Below are 21,326 nucleotides of genomic sequence, written 5' to 3'. Positions count from 1 at the left end.
TGAATGGTATGAAAATAAATTGTGTATTGACTTGAAAAATTGTACTCTATATGTATAATATGAAATGAAATACATTCTGCCATCATATATAACAAATTAGAATAAATAAATAATTTAATAAAATAAACATAAATATTAGGATTCAAAATAATATTATCATATTTCACTTTTGTTTTTCTATGCCTTATTGGGGTGTTTTTTTTATTACTAACCTAATCTTCCCATTGAATGTAAGTATTTTTCAGAAATTTCTACCTATTTTGTAATGCATAAAATATGAGAAGAATATCATCCAAGAATAAATATTTGGATATGAATTATTTAGAGGTGAAAGGGATCTCAGTGTGTCTTACAGAGGAAAGAATAATTCCAATATCCAACAAGAAAAGAAAAATCAATAAAACAAGCAGTTATATTAAAGGTTTCTAGACCTTTGACATGACCACCAATATGAGCCAGGCAAAGTCTATTTGAAGAATAAAAAATACTCTCTGGATTTCTTAATGAAAGATCAGGGTTGGAATAAACACTCTTGACCTGCATTTCCTCATGTGCAAAATAAAGACATTTTTCCTCATGTGCAAAATATATACCTAACCCAGTATTTTTCAACCAACGCTAATTGCCAGGATCATCCACTGGGCCTTGTAAATGTCCACATGCCAGCATAGGGATGGTCCCTGAGATCTTGTATAGCCTTACTCTCAGGGAAAACAGATGTTTCTCTTATGAAGTGCTTGTATGATACTCCTATCTCCTTGTTTGGTCTGTTAGGACACAGCCCTGTCCAGTAAAGCACTTTCACCCTCTACATCTGTTGGAAACAGAATTAGTTGGATGATGTCGTTGCATGCCTAAGTTTGATCTCCTCTATACATGAAGTTTCATGAATAAGCATAAAATGTTTTGAGTGATCTTAATCTTATTTCCCTATAAAATTGTTGAGTGTTTCAGAATTGAGCATATTCATTAGAGCAAAGTAAAGTGATAAACATTTGGGATCAGCATTTATTTTAATTTGGAGCTTCCTTTGGAACATACAACTAATGAATTCCAATTTTAAAACTTCTTTTTGTTAATAACCAGTGTAAAAGTTAATAAATAAAAGCTTTTTAAAAGCATTTTTAAAAAGATAATTGTTTTAAAAACTAACTACACATTTATCCTAGTTCTAATATCCATGTAAGAAAGCATGACAAATTTCCTTTATGTCAAATGGCACATTAAGTTGGACTACATGAAATTTCTGCAAGATTTAATATTATACAATTATCTCTTTGAGGAAAGAATTTAAAAATAGGAATCATAGGTCAAATATAATTGCCAATAAAATCAGTGAAATACCTTTGCTAAAATAGCAAATATTACAATTAATTTCTAATATGTAGGATTTGCTTGTTATCTGCATCCACATAAAATAGTGACTCAATTTTTTTTCACATGAAATTTAATAATAGAAATTTTCTGATAATATTTAAAGGTTTCAGTTAATTAATAAATTCTGGTATATGGTATATTTCTGATAGAGATATGGAGTAAATTATACTTTATTTCTGCATTTCAGCATTTAGTTATTATTTTAATTTTTTCATATTAAGTTATATTTTCAACATATTAAGAATGATTCTTTGGTACACTTATAACCAATAAAAATGTAAAAAATTATTTTTAAATCTTATATACTCATACTGCTAAATCCATATAGAGTTCAGACACAGGCATTAATTCCACATAAGACACATCTTGGTAGACGAAGTGGTCAAAAGTACTTAATACCAAGCTAAAGGTGCTTTACCTTTATAATGGTAATAAAAGTCCAGTTCACAAGGTGGCAACACCATGCAAAACATGAATTCTCTGACCCTTTTACCTAGACCTATCAAATCAGAAATCTGGTTGTGGTGCTTGGTAATCTGAGTTATCATATGCCCTCTAGATAGTGACTCATACTATACTTTGAGACCCTGATGTAATCTAATCTACTTTTTGTATCCTATGTGATAATATAACTAGCTGTCTTCTGGATTAATTTTCATATTCCTGTTTGATTTTGTTTGGAGAAGTGTGTGTGTGTGTGTGTGTGTGTGTTAAGAATAAACAAAAGTAAAAACAAATTATTGAATGCAACTGGGATAGTTATGCCCCAAGGTCTCATTCATTCATTTATTTTTCAATAAATGCACATTAGGATCATAAGTATTATGAAAAAGCTAAAGCAGAATAAAGGCATGGGTGGTGTGTGTATGAAGGTTTTGTGTCTGCTGTTGTTTTGTTACATTATTAAGGATACCTTTGACAGAGGACAACTGAGGAAAATAAATGAGTGAACCACAGATATTTGAAGAAAAGAATTTTTATGCTTCTTTAGGGATAGCAAATGCAAACACCCTGGAGCAGGGAGCTTGTCTGCAATTTTTCATAGCAGAAAGTCAAATAAGGCTAGAAGAAGTAAAGAGGTTGTAGGAAATGAGATCACAGAGTGAAAAATATTTCTGCCACCATCGTGGGCTTTGATGAGGACTTTGGAGTTTCCTGCATGCCTTTTAATCTCTTGAGGTCTCTGAAGGGTTTGTGTAGATGATTTTAAAGATTCTTTTTACCTTATGATATTTGAAGATTTGGATCTAAGTTGAATATGCCACCAAGATAGGAATAAGTAAAAATGGGGTGATGAGGACAAAAGAAAAATTTCAAAATATTTTGTAATTAAATTTTGAAAGGCCTTATTGAGATATAATAAGGGTTGGAAGAAGAAGGGATGAAAAGGTTATTGAAAACCAACACTAAAACTTGTTCATGACCCAGGATGTATGGTGCATAGAATGGATAATTTTAAAGCAGATCCAAAACAGTTGAATTAAACTATAGTGTCTTTTTACTTTATATACTACTATTGCTTAAAGATCAAAATAACCTCACATAAGGCTGTCTCTTGTTGGGGAAATAGAATTGAAAACAAAATCTTCTGCCAACCTAGACATCCTTTCCATTTCAGGTAGAAGAGAATGAAAATCATTCTATTTATGGAACAAACATTTACAATGTGATATGCATTGCAGGCAATCTGCTAACGAGACTCAAAGAAATTACCATTATATATAGCTAAGCAGATACAACCTATTGCATACATTTGCACAAAATAAAGGATAACTACTCCTCAAGTAAGAGGACTTGACAGCACCATTTGTCACACACAGTTCATCCTAAATTCACCCAGTAATTGGGGTGGCCACCTGTGTTTGCTAATTGCCTTTATCCAAAAGAAAAATACATTTCTCATATCTTATGACAGGAGGTAGGATTGCAAATTGGATCCAGGCCCCTGCTGATATTTGAGTTCCCATTCCCTCACAGAAACTGGGAGAGAAAGGGTACTACTTTCCTTCCTCTTTTCTTTTCTTGGAGATGGCTCCTAGGCCCATCAGTAAAAGATTCTATCCCTGGGTTGTAAAACTGACATGAGGATTTTAAAAAGATTTCCATACATTTCAAAGGGATAGAGAGAAAGAATTCATAAGTACAGGTTTTCTGAAGCAAATGCTCTGAGAAAAGAAGTCTCTTCCCTTTTTGCTCAAGGCACAATTTATTTTTTTTATGTTAGTTTGTAGGTACCTTCACATTCTTAAATGCAGAGCAGGGCAGAAAGGCTGGGCCCTCAAATATCTGAAGGTATTTAATAATCCATCTTTCTTCTTTTATGGGTTTAGGAGAATGCTTATAATTTTAGATAGATACTCAAGGTGATTCCTTACATAATATATATATTGTGGCTACACAGCTTGGACCTAACTACTGTGGGGAAGTGGAAAAGGAAAGAGGTAAACAGGTTCAAGAGAAACTTAGAAGATGAAATATTTTGGTCTTGTATATGAAGGATGAGGCAAAGTCATGGATAAAATGATGATGCAGAAGTTTCTGGTTTCAACTGTTCAGGGAATTATGGAGTGAGTCATTCTATGATGGGGAACAGTTGAGAGAGAGGAGCAAATTCAACATGGGGAGGATTGAAACAGGGATTAATGTGAGATCAAAACATTGATGTGAGATTCTACAGGATGGAACAAATAAATTTGCACTAGGGTGATGACCTCCTGTGAATCCTATCTATAGTCTATATTAACAAGTGACTGTGATAGTCCTATGAATTTTTTGCTTTGCCTGCCCCCTCACTGTCCCAGCGACCAGCAAACAACATCATTTCCTGAAGCTATGGAATTGACCATAAATATAACAACCTATTCATCAGAGCAATACAGTACATTCCTATTAAGACAAGAGGCTTACTCAGAACAAACATCTGCCATGAATTTTGTCTTTTTATTATAATATAGCTAAGATAAATAAGAAAACAAATCCCAGTGGTTATTAAAAGATGGTGAGCCATATGGTTGAAGATGCAGCAAAATTTCCAATATTGAGAACGTTGATAAATCTTGGTAACTATACTTATTCGGCAGTCTGCTTTGTGGCACCTTTTTAGTGTGATCCTTTGCTTGAGAGCGATGACAATGATTATAGCAGCTTGGATAAGATTGCTGTAGGTAAATGCCACAAAGTTAGTGAAAAATTGCAAATCAATTGTCAGGAACAAAGCATGGTCATCCATAGCCTATGAACCAACAGGCCACAGCCATGATGGCTGCAAAGCAGCACAGAAGACAGCTGGTCAAGTCTATTTCCACTGTAAGTATTTACTTCCTCTAGAGAAACTGTAAGAACTAGATTCATTAGAAAAAAATAATATCACCTTACAAATGTCAGCTTAAAACCAGACCTAATCTCCAGATATGCTTTTTGGAATTGAATTCTAATAAATTAGTGGGAACTTTGAACTTGAGTTGCTACAAGTCCCACCACTTTTACAATGTCCTGCAAACACCCTGATCTACACATTTTTATTGTTAGTTGACCTCCATGAGCATTTGAATCTGTGGCCTCTGATTTCCATTTCTGTTTGTGGCTATGAGTATAAGATAAAAGCTCACAAGAATTTATGCAAAATTTGGTTAAGTTCTATTATTTAACAAAGCATTACTTATTTTGCTAAAATGAATATTTTCCAGTGTTTTGAGATAATTTTACCCCACATTGAATACTAAGAGAAGAGGGATCAAGCACATTGTGGCAAAATATATGGAGATACTCAAAACACTCACTACTTATTAAGATAGAAATATGTTTAAGTAATCCTCCAATCTAACTCTTCTTTTACAACTGAGGAATTTAAATTTCCTAATGATGTTAATTCCCAAGACAGATACAATTTAAAAAAAAAAGTATTTGGAGTTTTAAATCTCAGACTATAATTTGAGCCAAAATGAGCAAACTTGGAGTCTGTTATAGGGAATTGAAATACTACTTCCTACATTTATGATCTGGTGAACAATACTATGATTCAACAAGACTTTGTCATGGTTATACATCTAATCTCTATAGGTTTAGGCCCACTTAAAAACAGGTGCTTTATAAATTACTTTTTCTCATGTCTATTCTATTTCCACATAAATTCACTCCTACACACTCACACACAAATTATAAATGTATCCATGCATAGAGTGCTGCAATATTCACAGAAATAGGTGTCAATTAACAATCAAAGCAATTATTGTTTAGATTTGGAATTGCAATTGCTAAGAGAAAACTACATTAGCCTTTGCCAGTATAAATATTTCCTAATATGCTAGACATTTATTTATAATTTCTACTGACAAACTATACCATTTAATTTTTTTACTTTATATTTTGTATCAATTTCTATTTCAAATATAAAAGATTAGTGATCATAGATGGATAATTCTGGTGGCTGTCCTGTAGCTGATAATGAGAATGTCATCCTGAGTACCATACTCATAGGACACAGAACTTTAGCCTTGGTTTTGTGGTGTAAAAGCAGGATGTGCTAAGTACCCCAAAGTTTCCAGGTGGTGGTGCAGATGGTGAACAATTTTGGTAGGTAATTATTTTTGAAAAGTAGCCAGACTAGTTTAAATCTCTTGGTTTAAGGACCAACAAAACAAAACAAAACAACAACAAACAAAACTTCTCTTTGCGTAATCTAAGACCAATGACTAAAGAAAATGTCTTACAGGTTAGGTTATTTCTTAAGTATATGCTCCTCTCTAATTGACTTCTTTCAGGACTCAGAAAGGATCAAACTGCTGGATCAATCTTGAAAACACTTTGAAAGGCTTTTTTTAAAAAAAAAATTTAGCAACACAGATGAAAGAAATAAAATATTGCTAGCAGTTTTCTGGGTTGTTTTTCAACTTACAATATTATTCAGATATTTGTACTTCTAACAGTAAAAACACCATGAATCCCTACATTTTGGGGAATAGAATATTTTTTTAAAAGTTTCAAACTATCCTTAATATATTTTCCTACATTCTTTCAGAAACAACTATACACATATTAAACAATTCACTTACTTTTTCCAAATTGTATTGTACCTCACTTACATGGTAAAAAAATTAGCTTCAGGTAAGAAAATCGTTGCCATATTTCCTAGTTAACACAATAAATTTTCATAACACTGGCAAGTAAAAATTTACTTGACATACACACCTAGGAATTTTTTTTTGTCTTTTAATAGCTCTTTATCTATTTGATATATATCCCATATCCTTAAAACAGTATATATTTTGTTTTTCAGTAAAAATGACTGACACTTTCTTAGCCTTTTCCAATAGTTATGTTTTCTAACTTTGTCTATTTTTATACTGCTCCTCCTAGGCAGAAAACTTTACAGTAATTCAATTTCCTTTCATCCATAGCTAAACAGACTTATATTACTGGATTCATACTTTTGTAGTATTATATGAATTCTTAGATTATAGATGGGAAGTTACAGAGACCTGGACTTAAAATACCTTCCTCGTTTACACTTTAATTATTCATATGTATTGGTTCTTTCTGAACCAATTTTGTTTGCTTTTTTTCCCCTTCTATTTTTGCAGGGAGTGGGGGACCATGCACACAATGAAGAATGTAAAAAGGAGTAATCAGAAATGTAAATATCACCAAATGATTCATGTTTCTACCTGAGTAATCATTCCCCAAACTTATATAATTGATGGCACATCATATACATCTATTTCCATTTGGCTTTTTCCCCACTCAGCCTGTTCTAATATCTAATAGTTTTGATTGCTATGATTCCATATTAAAACACATGGTATGAATTAAAAGGACTAAGAAAACCAAATTCATGATACTGGTTTCCTTTGGAGAGAGATGTAAAGAAGATGGTAGAACTGCAGGTGGTTAAAAAAGAAAAGATGCTATTTATATTATATTATCTTAAAAGAATAAATTTCACATGTTAAGTTGTCAGCATAAAAGTTGTTGAACCTCTGGTGTGCTATCACATAGTAGGGTGAGTACAGGTAACAGTAATGTACTGTATATTTCAAAAAGCTAAAAGAAAGGATTTTGAAGTTTTTCACCACAAAGCATTAATAAATGTTTGAAGAGATAAACGTTTAGCTTGATTTAAACATTATGTGATGTATGGTAAGGAACATTACATGGGATTCTATAAATATGTGCAATTTTTATGTTTGTATGTATCAGTTAAAATAAATTGAAAAATTATTATGCCTGGGAATACCTTCTTTATGCATTTTTGCATTATTTTTAATTTTCTAAGTTTTTTTTTTTTTTTTTTTGGAATTCCTTGCAGGGGAGCAGAGATACCTAATTGATTACGTTGCTCTTAAAGACAAGTTGTAATTCATGCTCTAAAAAGCCTAATTTATTCTCTGACCTTTGCACCACTACTGTCATGCTGGAACTCTTTTGCTTCCTCAAAGGCACCATGGTCTTCTTAATCCAGGGCCTTTATATGAACCATTTCTTCTGCTTAGAAGGTTTTTTGGAGGATAAGAATTTTGTATCCTATTTTATCATGTTAATAAGAGGGGAAAGAAATATAGCCACTTTGGAGGACAATTTATTGGAATGTTTGAAAATTAAATATTCACACATTTTCTGACACCAAATCTATCTCTATCAATCTTACAGAAACCTTCACACATATGCAAGTAGACACATGTACAAGGACAGTCATGGAAATGTTGACTATAGTAGCATAATTTGGACTTTACTATGTAAATTAGAGTATTAGAGTTATGAAAGAATGTCATGAATCTCAGAAAACTTATTTGAAATGACCTGGAAGAAGTCTTCACTGAGTTAAAAATAAATGCCAGAAGACTGAGGCAGGAGGATTGCAAATTCAAAACCACCCTCGGCAAAAGCAAGGTGCTAAGCAACTCAGTGAGACCCTGTCTCTAAATAAAATACAAAAGAGAGCTGGGGATGTGGCTTAGTGGTTGAGTGCCCCTGAGTTCAATCCCCGGTAAACACTTCCCCACCAAAAAATATGCCAGAGAATTATGTGCATGTTAAAATATGATTCAAGTAAAATAATAAGAAATAATTTTATATAGTTGTATAAAGATTTTTTTGTATTAACAGAATATAAATTTTAGGAAACATTAAGATTGCCTTCAGATCATGTGGAGGACTCAAATGGCAGGCATGATCCAAATGGCTTTGGCTTTATTTATAAATAGAATAAATTTGTATATTTTACTTAGACAATTAAAAACTTAACAGAATTCCCTGCCCATCAAGGAGAAATTTAATTTTTATTCTCTGGATAGTTTCATCTTTAATATTCTGATTTTATATTATTTCATTTTTTAACCATGCCTTAAGGGCTACCATTCTATATCAGAACCTCTTTGTTGAATCATATGTGTATTACATGGCAAATATATATACACATATATAATTATAAGTGTACATTAATTTGGAATACTTGAAAGCAATGGAGACTTTAAAAGTCTCTGTAGTTTTATTTTGAAGTATATTCTAACTGAAAATATTCAGTAGAGAACTTAGGGATTTCAATCTCACCTTTAAATATCTTCTCTTTTTTTTAATTCTCATTATTAATTAAATTGTATACAAATGTAGTTGTCTTGTAAGCTGAAATAAGTATAAGTCTGATAAGATCACATTTATATGTCTTATTTACATTTCTGTTTCCTAAAGGTGGGTTCACTGAATAACTGCATTTTTCCCCAATACTTTGTAATTTTCCACTAAACTTTTCTCACCTAAATTTTACATAAATTGGTAAATATATATGATTAACAAGAGACAAATTTGTAAGTTTACTTAGACTGTTTTTAAAAGTATGTGTTTCCACTGATGCCTAAACTATAGATTTAGACTACTGAGTGTTTATCTTGTGATATTAATTTGACATTAGTTAATGTTTTTAGAATTTCTTATTGCTATGGAGAACCATTCAACTTTAATATCCACAATTGATCTGGATAGGCTGTATTGATAAAATGTGAGTTCTCAGAAACCTAGCATCTCACTGGTATTTTCATTGAAACTTGAAATAATTTTGAAATCTTTGAGAAGTTCAAATAAATCCTGAATGCCTTCAAAAGTAGTTGATGTCTCCTTTTGTACTGAAAAATGAATCTGACTTTAGCATAATACACTCTAAAAATAGATACTTGCTTTCATATGATTTATTTTTTTCTTTGAAGCAACCTTGCAAATGTGTCACATTTTTAGTTCATTTTATACCAAAACTATTATAAGAAAGTGAACACAGACTGTCCTACTATTTGTTTGATTTGTGTATCTCAGATCACACCACAGTTAGGCACATGACAGAAATTTTTATCCACCCTCCCACCCCTGCCAAACCTCAAAAGAATGAAAAGAAGAGATGGCGAGACAATGTGCACTATCAGAGGTATAAAGTAGAGATTGGGTTTTTCTTTTTTCTTTTCAGTTCTGTTGGACAGTATATGGATAGTATTTGTCAGTGAAATAATGTGGCTCATTTATATTGTACCCGCTCTTCTGTGGAGCTCAAAGCACTTTATGGGTATCTCATTAATCCTAAAGGCTTTCTGTGGGCTAGGTATTTGGCAGCTTTTGTCCTCACTTTATAGACTAGGAAGCTGCAGTTTAAGGGATGTCATTGTGTAGACATTTGCAGAGTATTCAGAAAACAACCAATGGGGTTAAATGTAATGTGTGCGCTATGACCAAGCAATTAAAGTCAGAACTTAATGGGCAGAAGTGTTCCGCATGAAAAGGTGAGAGGGACTTTTTTTACTTTATTTATAGAAACGTTGCAGTAATTATTGTACAATGAAGCTAAATAGTAAATGCAATTATTTAAAATATTCTGACATTTCTTCACCTTCAGGATAGTTTTTCCATCACATTTGCTTCATTTTTAGGGTTTTTATTCTTCTGGTCATCCAGGATTGAATCTTAATTGATGATTCTCTTACTTCATTGCCAAGGTTCTCTTCAATGTGTTGCCAGGTCTTGACAATTTTCCTTTTCCAAGAGGTTCATATGGATCTTGTTATAGTTTGAATGTTTCCAAATGGCTCATGAGTTAAGGGCTTGGTCCTCAAAGTGGTGCCATTTGGAGATGGTAGAACCTAGTGAGAGGACTTTAGGTTGTTCAGTGTGAGCTTTTAATGAGAATTTTGGAACACTAGTCTCTTGCTTGTTTGCCATAAAGTAAACAATTTGCCTCTACTATACCATGATGCACTGCCTTACCACAAGCCCAAATTCATGGGGAAAAAGCATCAGAGGACTAGAACATTCAAAACTGTAAGAAAAAATAAATGTTTTCTCTTTGTAAGTTAATTATATCAGGTAATTAGTTATAGTAACCAAAAGCAGCCTAACACAGATAATTACCTTTCTACTTTCAAAGACATCCTAGTTCATGGAGATTTTAGTTCTCATTGAGAAGCTGCATTATGTTCTAAATAGTATTGACATCACAACCAGAGTTTAAAAGAAATAACCATTGCTTATCAGACAAATGACTCTAGGCATCTCAAAATTTCTGAGCTTTATAGTTGTTTCTGAAAATGGAAATGGGAATAACTAGTGCAGTTTGAAAAGTTACATCATTATAAATAAAGTATGGAAATTAACTGAGCTCTGTGCCTGTTCTGAATGGTGTGTGCGTGTGTGTGTGTGTGTTTAATTTTATTTTGTTCCTTATTACAGTTCTGTTCTTTTGTGCATATCACTATCAGACCAATATTTCTAAATTCCACTTTTATGATGTCAATTCTCTGCTTAAAACTCTATGATAAAGAGCACTTACTTAATATTCCCCACATTTCTTAATCTATCGTAAGAACTCATCATAGTAGGGACTCTACAATTCTAGTCTTAATCTATAACATATTTCGTTGTCTCCAGTTTGGTGGCTTCTTGCCATTCCCATTTTGCCTCTTTATTTTCCTACATGGCTCATTTAATTGTGTTAATTCTTTGGCCTGGAGTCATCTCCCCTATATCAACTCATTTTCTTTATAGTTTGAAGCATAGGGAAAATATTGTCAAAGCCAAGGTCATTCTATACCAGATGTAGCTAATGAGAAGAGGACTAGTAATTGTTTTTTTTTTTTTTTTTTTTTTAAGAGTTCTAGACACTTCTTTTCTATTTCCTGATGATGAGACAAGAAAAGTGTTTCTTGGAGTCAGGCTCTGATATGCTTGGTGACCACTGCTATTATACCTGCTCCTTAGAATTTTTCCCCCCTAGATCTTGGTCTTACTCTAGAATGCCTGGTTGGACTTTTTATTTTCCAGTTATTTAAGGTCCCACTCACTTTCTATTACTTCTAACATTCACAGTGTTGACTAGAGTGATGAAGAGACTTTTCAAAATGCACTAGTAATATAACACTACTGAGTTGTTATGAAGGAAGTTTAAATGAAGGAGCTGAAAAGAAAATTTAGACCAGAGTGAATAATCTTAATTCCTTTTTCAAGTTCCATTGTCATGGAAAAGCTTTTAAAAGACAATCATGCATGGTGCCTTTTGAAGTAACAAAGACTCCATTCCTATCCTGTAAGAACACCTCAACCTATTAATGGGGCAATTGGGGGGATACTGACCACAGCCACTTCTCTCCCTGTGCCACACAGCCTTTCCCATGATTCCAAAGAAGACTTATTATTTAATTAAATAACCTTTCAATACATTAGGAAATATTATGTTAGTAAAAATTAAGGCAAAACATTACCTTAGACTTTTTTCCTTAATCTCTTTCTTTTCCTTTCTCTTTTTGTTTTGAATATGAATTTGAGTCCTATGTCATAAAATACTTCTAGGAAATGCACATCCAAAACAACCGGATAAATTGTATTCACCAAATTATAGCTCCTTTGCATAAGAAAATTTTTCATATCCATGAATTCACAGGAATAATTAGTAAAAGAATATTGATGACTGAAAATATGTGTACAGGCACTTCTCAACAATCAATCTGTGGCTCAATAACAGGGGACATTTTTTTTTCCCATGGATTTCTTCCAAGTACATATTCCCTCAATGTATCCCATCAGTATAGAAAGTAAAAATTCTATTTGTGATTAATAATAAAACATAATCTTAATTATATTGTAATAAAAATAATAAATCAGGACAGGAACCTATTAAAATCTTACATACTTCCCATTTTAAACAAAAGAGACATTTCTGTAATTACATCATGGCATTTGCTTCCAACTTAGCTGTATTTTACAGAGAGCCTCTTTCAATGTTAAGGTAAGAAAGCTTTTTTCTAAAATTGATGTCAAGAATACCTTACCATGGGCTGGGGTTGTGGCTCAGTGGCAGAGTGCTTGTCTTACACATGTGAGGCACTGGGTTCGATCCTCAGCACCATATAAAAATAAGAAAAGAAAATGTATGACTAAAATAAGTATTAAAAACTAAACAAAACAAGAATATCTTACTATGATGAGCTTAAGAATCCAAAAGAAGTGAAAAACTTTCCCAGAGTCATTTCTCTCTTAGAGACACAGCAAAGGCCAGATAAAAACAGGAAATATCCAAGTAACCATGAAGCTTTAAAAGATATTTTATACTTGATATAGTGCATTTATTCTGACAATATCAGGGAAACAAGGGTTAATAATTTCCCACTTTTGTTATTAGTAAATATCTAAAAACTCTATGAACATAGAAATAAAGTACTGTTCTTCTGCCTATTCATATATTCAGCCTCATAAAATAAAGTGTTTTCATTACAATCTGGTATGAAGAATTTTATTGTAAATTAATGGCTGCATACTTTCACAACAATAACAACAACAAAATAATCAAAACACATCCACATATTTATTTGCTCTCTTTTAAAAAATGCAAAGTGTACTTTTTCTGAAAATGTAGACTTTGCAAATCATTCCAATGTTTATACCCTTCAAGTTTGAGAAGAGAAGCTTCTTGAGGTAATGCCTCTAAGGAGTATTACTTTACGGATGGTGCAAGTAATGTGCAGATGGCCAATTATTCCAGTTATGAATCTAGACTACCCTCCTGGAAGTAAAGAACAAAATAGATCATTTATCTGTCCCTCAGTTTGTTTTTCTTAAGATATAGTTTATGGTTGTTTCTAAAATTTCATGTATTGGAAATTAATACTCTTGGAGTAGACAAAGGTTGAGTGCAGAATTTTTTAGATTTGCATAGAGTGGGGAAGTCAGTCCTCATATATCCATATATTCCTCTGAAACAGAATTAAAAATGCATTTGTCAATATCTGAATATTGCTACTGTCATTCTAACTCTACCATTTTGCATAAAAGGCAAGAATATAATATGAATTTAGTGGGATAAAATCCTCCACTAAAAAAAGTATCAGACCAAAAAAATGTGTTAACAGAAGATGTTAATGATGGCCATCATCTTTTGAAAACACAGGATTGGGCTTTGTCTCTGGGGTATTTATATCAATGTGTTTTAAGACATTGGTAGACAGAAGGTATGCATGAAAATATCTTCTTATGATAACTTCCAATACTGATCAATTCCAATATAGCTCACACCACATGTCAACTGGTATAAACACTAACTACTATGCTTATGCCATGCATATTGGCCTCATTCCAGCATTACATCTTGCTAAGCTGCACATTAATCAAAACTTCTTAACGTGAAAATAAAAACTTTTCTTTAATTGAATGTTTATCAAGTTTAAACAAATTCTGACTATATAGCCACAATTTTGCATGTATTTAAATATATTTGTTAGAGGGAGAAAGGGAGACAATGATGGTAATTTATATATTATGATTCTTTGCCCCATATAATTTCACTTTACCAATATAAATCTTTTTTTGGCTTTTTCTTTTTTGGTACCAGGAATTTGACCCAGGGTGTTGAACCACTGAGCCACATCCCCAACTCTTTTTTATATTTTATTTAGAGATAGGACCTCACTGAGTTGCTTAGAGCCTTGCTAAGTTGCTGAGGTTGGCTTTGAACTCACGACCCTCCTACCTCAACCTCCTTAGCCACTGGGATTAGAGGTGTGAGCCACTACGTCCAGATAAATCTTGGGTTTATGTCTACATATAAAAGAAAATAATTTTTAATCATGGGGAAAATTATATAACTCCTTTTGGACCTGTGTCATATTATGATCAATCCCTATAAATGAGCTAGTTAGAAATAAAGAGCCCCAGTTAATATTAAAAAGAGTTTTCTGTGTGCTGCTTTTCTAAAATAAAAGTTTATGATCTTTTAATATCACAATAAGCAGTCATTTTGCTTTACAAATGAGTATGTTACTTTCTACTCCCTTTGGTGTAGATGTAAATACAATTGTTTTTATGATGCTTAAGTTAAGCATTAAAATATTGTGATATTTACAATATCACAGGATGCTTTTGTTTAAGAGTGGCACAGTGAAGAAAAGCATGCAGCCATCTGTGTCTTCACTTTTATGATTCCATATTTTATGAGTCATGGGTTTTAGTCTCAAGATGAGACAGAACAAAACTGCTCATTTGAACTTTGGTATACTCATCCATTCAAAAATTGTTCACTGAGCGCCCACATTTTACTCAGCACCATGATCAGCCTGGGGAATACAGTGGTAAATGAGCCCTGAGGAGCTTATGCTATGGGGGTGAGTAGAAAACCTTTTGAAAAGGAATTAGAGGAGACAGTAAGTTTAATAAATGTGTAAGCAAAGGCTTATGTGGGAGCACATAAGAAGGAAAAAGCTTCTTAGGATGTCTGACAACTCAGACTTGGGCAAATTGTTGTCTTTGAGCCTTTGGTCCTAAAATTTACATTGGTTAGATAAAAAGGCAGTAAATATATTGTGAAATTAAAGAAAAATTAATTATGGAAATAAAGATTAGTAAGAAAAGCCCTTTATGGTGAAGAAAACCATATATATACACACACACACACACATTCAGAGAAGAAGGCATAGCACAAAATATTTTTTGAGTGTTTTCATTTTTAATAATAACCTAATAACACAGTGTTGGCTTTGACTAGCTTGAGGGAAGATGGAGGTATTCATAAGCAGTGGGTTATAAGATACTAAAAAAAATAAAGGATCAATATCTTCATAAGGACAGCAAAATGACCAGCCATTGTAATGTGCTGGTCATTTCAGAAAACTTACTAAAAAAACACAAACCTGTAAATTTAATGGGCTCAAATAAAACAAAACAAAACAAACAAAAAACAAACATTTGTGCCAGTTATTTAATGGTCTGATGTCTGTCAAAGTGGCAGTCCTCTGAAGACAGTAAAATCATATATTCTGGGATAACAACACTAATGCCAACTTTCTCATTTGATTATTTGGGTCTTATACATAAAAGCAGAATGAAATATGCCTTAAAATCTTTGCTTTCTCAGCTTTCTGATATTTTGGTTTGCTTGTAAGTGGGCAGTATTTTTACTTTTAGCTTGTCAATCTTTTATGGTATTAAATTACAATATCTAAACGTAAGAAAGGAAATTTCTAATCAGTCAGCTATTATAATATTTATTCATGAATGAAATAATGAGTTATAAATGTGATTTTGATGTTTAAATTACCAAATTCAACTTTAAAGAAAGGACAAAAAACGAAACAAAAATGCTCTCAATCCTTTTTCAACTTATATAAACAGAGCTTATGAACAGACTTGTTACACATTTTGAAACAGATCAAAAGAACTGTTGATCTGAGATTTACAGATGTAGTCAAAGGTTCTGCAACTTTTAACTCTAGAAAATGGGAGGAAACACAGTGTTCATCCATTTGTTCTGCTTTTTATATTTTTGTTGATGTGAAAATTATGAATTGTGAATTGTGCTGTGGAAAAGTATACACTGATTTGGGCTAGTATTTATCTAATGTTCATATGAATCACCCAGGGATCTTGTTAGAGGAAGGATTTTCATTCTTAAAGTCTGGGGTGGGACCTGAGATTTTGAAAATGTACTAGGGTCCAGGTCATATGGTCATTCTTTGTTGGAGGGCTACCGTTGAATGGAAAGTATCTATACTTCACTGGGTAGCAAAAATGTCACACATACACATGAGGAGGGGTGGGTTTATCAAATGCAGAGGGTTGAGTCATGCTCCTAAAGTCAGAAGCTCTGCTATTCTTCTAACTGTGGTACATTGTCATCACCCATCCACACAAGGTCCCTCTTTTACTGAACCAGCATCTTCTTTACCTTAGAACCTCTTAGCATCTCAATCTTGAGGTTCCCAATGTCTGAGATTTCTGCTTGTATAATTGGCACTGGTTGCATACACTGACTTTTTAATTGGGGTTTAAAAGTATTTCATTTTGTCTCTCTCACACAGGCGCACATGCACACACACTGGTGCTGGTGTTCATGTTTTTCTTCCCTCTCTTCCTTTTTTCTTTTATTTCTCCTGAACTGGGGCTTGAATCCAGGGCCTCATGCATGCTGGGAAAGCACTCTACCATGAGCTTTGTTCTGGCCCTCTCTTTCCCCCATTTTTTTTTTATTATTATTATTTTGAGACACAGGGTCTTGCTAAGTTACTGAGGCTGGCCTGGAACTTGGTGATCCTCTTGCCTCTGGAGTAGCTAAGGTTATAGGCATGTGCTGCCACACTGGGCTCATGTTTTCATTATACCTAACCAGATGTGATTGAAGTGAGTGGATATCAACAGTATGAAAAGAATAAGGTGAAACCTATTAAATATGTACAGATAGATAATATTTACTTATTTTAACCTTATTTCTTCTAAATGTCACTCACTATAATTCAGACTCTGGATGTCTGAGCTAATAGTGTGCTTTATTTCAGTAAGTCAGCAAAATGAAGACCGTTTGGGGTCACCTTGGTAGTTCAGGAACAGTAGATGGGGTGACAATATAACCATAGTGAAATCAATTATTTGTAAATTTCTAACTGTGAGTCAGTGATGGAGTTGGACTTAAATTCTGTATATTCAAATTCTTCATTATACTGTATGTGTGTGGTTGAATATTTGTGTGTATGTGTGAGATTGAATTATTGATGGAATGGATACATTTGAATCTTTAGATTACAAAGAATGCATAGAGACTTAGATACCTATTAAAATAAAAATTCATGTCATCAGTACAGAACATAAACAATGCACAGAACATGACACAAATGCTGGCATCTAAAAGCTAGAGAGCTAAAATGTAATATTACAGTTTTTCTATATAGTACTTTTAGTATCACGGAACATACTCTACTTAATTTTCATATCACATTTAATGTTCATAAATGTGTTTTAAAATATAACTGAATAAAAATGTGATATGTGTTTAGTTTTACTCAAAGTATTTTAATAAAATGTAAGAAAATGAAATTCTCTCAGCTTTTCTTCAATAGTAGGGTTTTTGAAAAAAGCAACTTTTGTCTATAATTTAATCTTAGTGTCTTGTTAAGTTCTGCTTTTAGTATCTGCTCTCAGAAGTGAACTGTTTGTCAAATTTCCATTAAGGTGAAGGTGAAAAATTAATGAACCACTTACTTCAGGAATTTCAAAACTAATGCAAGTCTATTAGTCATGCAGCACAAAAAAATCAAAGATTTGGGGATGTGCAATTATGGCTTAGGTTTCACTCATATTTAACTTTTAAATATTTTGTTTTATATGCTTAGTAGAGCAATCTGGTGAAAAATGGAATAGAGATATTGATTTTTTAGTAGCAGATAAATATATCTCAAAGATGATTTTATTTATTTAAAAACTATTCATCTATAACAGGTAATGTTAGAACAAGGTTAATCATCGGGTTGATGGGGATAGATGGATCTGGAAAGTCTGTTTGATGTGACTGCTGGGAGAAGGGAACAGTCAGCTCTGGAGAAGTCATAAGTACATAGCAAGTAGAGAAGTATAAATTGGTCTTCAGTTGGGCTCCTGCTCAATATTTTAGACATTCAGAAAAATCAGTAAAATAAGCATTTATTTTTCATATAATTGTGATTATTTCTATTTCACTAATTATTGACCTACTGATGTGTTTCTGACAATGTGCTAGGTGCTTTGTTTCATATAATGATATGGATGAATTGGTTTTTTTCCTCCAAGAAAATTAGAATTTAGTGAAAAAAAAAAAGATGAAGTGTTTCTTGTATAGCAATAATGATAATTGAAAAAGGCAAGTATTGCCAAAAAGGTGCAGGTGTATCACACAGAACCGAAGGAATTAGTGAAAACTTCACGTGGAAGGTGACTTTTGAGTTGGGCTTTGAAGGAAGCACTGTGCACTTAAGATTTGTGTAGTGGGTGAGAAGAACAAGTAAAGTGAGAGGAAATGCTTAAGTAAAAATATGAAGATAAAATCACAGGACATGTAGGGGATAGATCAAGCTTTAACGGAAGACATATGAGGAAGAATGACAGGAAATAATACTGGAAAGATAAAGTTTAATATTGCAAAGGACCTTGAATGACAAGCTAAAATTAAGTATTTGAACTGGTAAAGCATACAGAAACTTAAGAAATTTTATTTTGTATGGGAAACCTGTTAGGATCCAACATCCATAAAAATTTCTAAATAACTGATACACATAAATACCATTTCACTGTCCTATGTATAATAGAAATTGGTAAAAGTGATGGCAGTTTGTGTGCAGGGGTTGGTTACTTTGCCTGTCAGCACCCTCTTTGAGGTGTGTGGATCCTCTTCACTTTGTCCCAGCAGGTTCTGTGACCACTGTCGTCTTCTAAGTAGACCATTCATGGCCTGCTTCCTGAGCATGAGACCTGTGCGGTCTCTCAGAGCCCCCGCTCAGGAGGGCCTCACATTTGTTTCAGTGTTTTGCTACAGCCATATTGAATTTCTTCATATTTTTGCAACGGGCCATCCCACATTGTCATTTTGCTCGTGGCCCTGCAAATTATATAGCCAGTCATGGAAGTATGACATGAAAATGGCCAGGGAGCCGTGAACTACACTACGGTCCAAACGCACTGTCATATATCCACAGAAAAGAGTTACTAAATTACAAGACTAGAGCTGTGCTTATATAACAAAACTGATTCTAAGCTTAAATCTTTATTATTGTTTTCTTCAAAGCCATGACTTCTAAGGCTGCCACAGGCCTAAGCTAAATATCATTTTTTTAGCCTCGTGGTTTTCCAGATAATAAATTAAGGAAACACTTTTGAAACATATTTTCTCATTTATGCTCTGCCTCCTGGAGCCTGCCTGCCAGCATCATTGGGCTCTGCACCCCCTGCAGTCCTGTCAAATTAAATTCTGGGAAAACTTTCAGCAATTATTTTCCTTAATAAAAGTTTTGAAAAATATAAGACTGTGTTCGAAAACATTATTGGCTGCCTCATAGAGTCATTCCATTGTGTATTTCTTTTTCTGACTCTGTAAAAATATTTCAGTTGATTATTTTTTAAATGTTTGCTTAAGAACCATTTAGTTTTTTTCTCTTTTTACTAAGTATTTGTGTAGTTTTCTTCATTTTGCATTACCACAGCTGTTTTCTCTCTTTTTTTATTTTGTTTTTTTTTCAAACTTATAAATGAATGTAGTTTATTTAGTCAAATATTTTCATGAGGCTTGATTTATAAAAATGCCACCTTCCCCTACCCTTTCCTGTGTCTCCTATCCTTTAATTGTCTCCCCAGGGAAAACACTTAATTGCTTTTAATACCTTTTGTCACCTATTTTTTTTATATTTACCTCCTATCTTTCAACATGTTTGGGTTATCTCATCATTTTTAAGTATTTTCCATTATATTGACTTACCACTCAGAAAAACATGGCTTTACCTTTCATAAGACTCCACATGCATGACCTTGGACTTTGGCCCCTCCCCCATTTATCCTAAAAATATCATTTTTTGCTTTTAAGTCAATAATCATCATTTATATTATGATTATATAAATATCACCCATATTGTACCATTACCTACCTTCTAACACAAGTTCTGGTCCCTTTACAGCTAATAGTTGTCTCTCTTTATATTTCTTATTTTTCTACATGTCTAGGAACTCTTCAAATCCTAATTCTGATCTGACAGTAAATATTCTCTGGATACATTAGCTCTCATCTGTATTCCCATTTATTTTTTCTTCCTGGAGACCTCCGTCCAGAGACTTCTGGCCTCCTCCTTTCATCCTCACTGGGCTGCTTCAGTGGCATCCCTCTTACTGTACAGTATTCATGGTGGAAGCTCACACTTAAAAATAGCAAAACTAAGTTGATTTGAAGTTTTTGTATAGGGGTGGAATTTATTGAGTAATGATTTCCAATGCAGGATGTCTTGAGAGAGTTACTTTTGGCTAGACCTCCAGATTTTCATTATTTTTAGATATTTTTGGTTGAGCTGGACTTATTTGCTACTAGACAATCTTCTATTGACCTACCTGGATGGAAGGAATTGGGTGTCAGGAAGGTAAAATATCGGAAGGGTCTCAGCAATGATATCAACATCCTGTTTTCAGTATCACTTACTTCACTGTATCTGGTGTCTCCAGATTCAGAGTTTCTATTTTCTGTTAGAATGAGGGAGGAATAGGAACCTGCATTGACTGGGTGTGCAAGAAGCTCAGTAGGACAGATTCCTTCTCAATTAGAATCTATTCCAATCCTCTGAATCCAGCCACCTTCATGCCTGCCGCAGTAGGGAGCTGTTTTTGCCAATCCCTAAGCCTTTCTGAGTTCTGCGGTTATAACTGTGCTGCTTCTCGCTTCTCACTGCAGGCTGAGATTTTGGTCTCCTCAGGGCTGTTATGTCAGCTGACACTTACTCATCTGCTTTCCAACTTCTAAAATTGTATTACTATCTATTCTCCCTGCCCCAGTGGATTTACTCTTTTTCATTCCTTTGTTGTCATTTTAATGGAGTTTTATGGGACAATGGAGGTAAGTGTATGTGTATAATCTGCCATCTTTAATAGGATACATAACTGTAATTGGACTAGATTCTTATGAAGTATCTCAAATCATTTTTAATAAGCAGACACAG

At 33.3% G+C, this 21,326-nt stretch overlaps 1 protein-coding gene across 1 annotated transcript in view; it reads left to right on the top strand.

Annotated features, from left to right (window-relative positions):
• Window positions 1–21,326, top strand: part of Naaladl2 (N-acetylated alpha-linked acidic dipeptidase like 2) — a 675,105-nt gene that overhangs the window by 310,682 nt on the left and 343,097 nt on the right. The window lies entirely within an intron of this gene.

Source organism: Marmota flaviventris, chromosome 8 (genome assembly GCF_047511675.1).
Source record: "Marmota flaviventris isolate mMarFla1 chromosome 8, mMarFla1.hap1, whole genome shotgun sequence".
In the NCBI taxonomy this organism is placed as follows: domain Eukaryota; kingdom Metazoa; phylum Chordata; class Mammalia; order Rodentia; family Sciuridae; genus Marmota; species Marmota flaviventris.
Note: the sequence above shows the minus strand (reverse complement) of the source record. Positions and strands in the feature narration are given on the sequence as shown.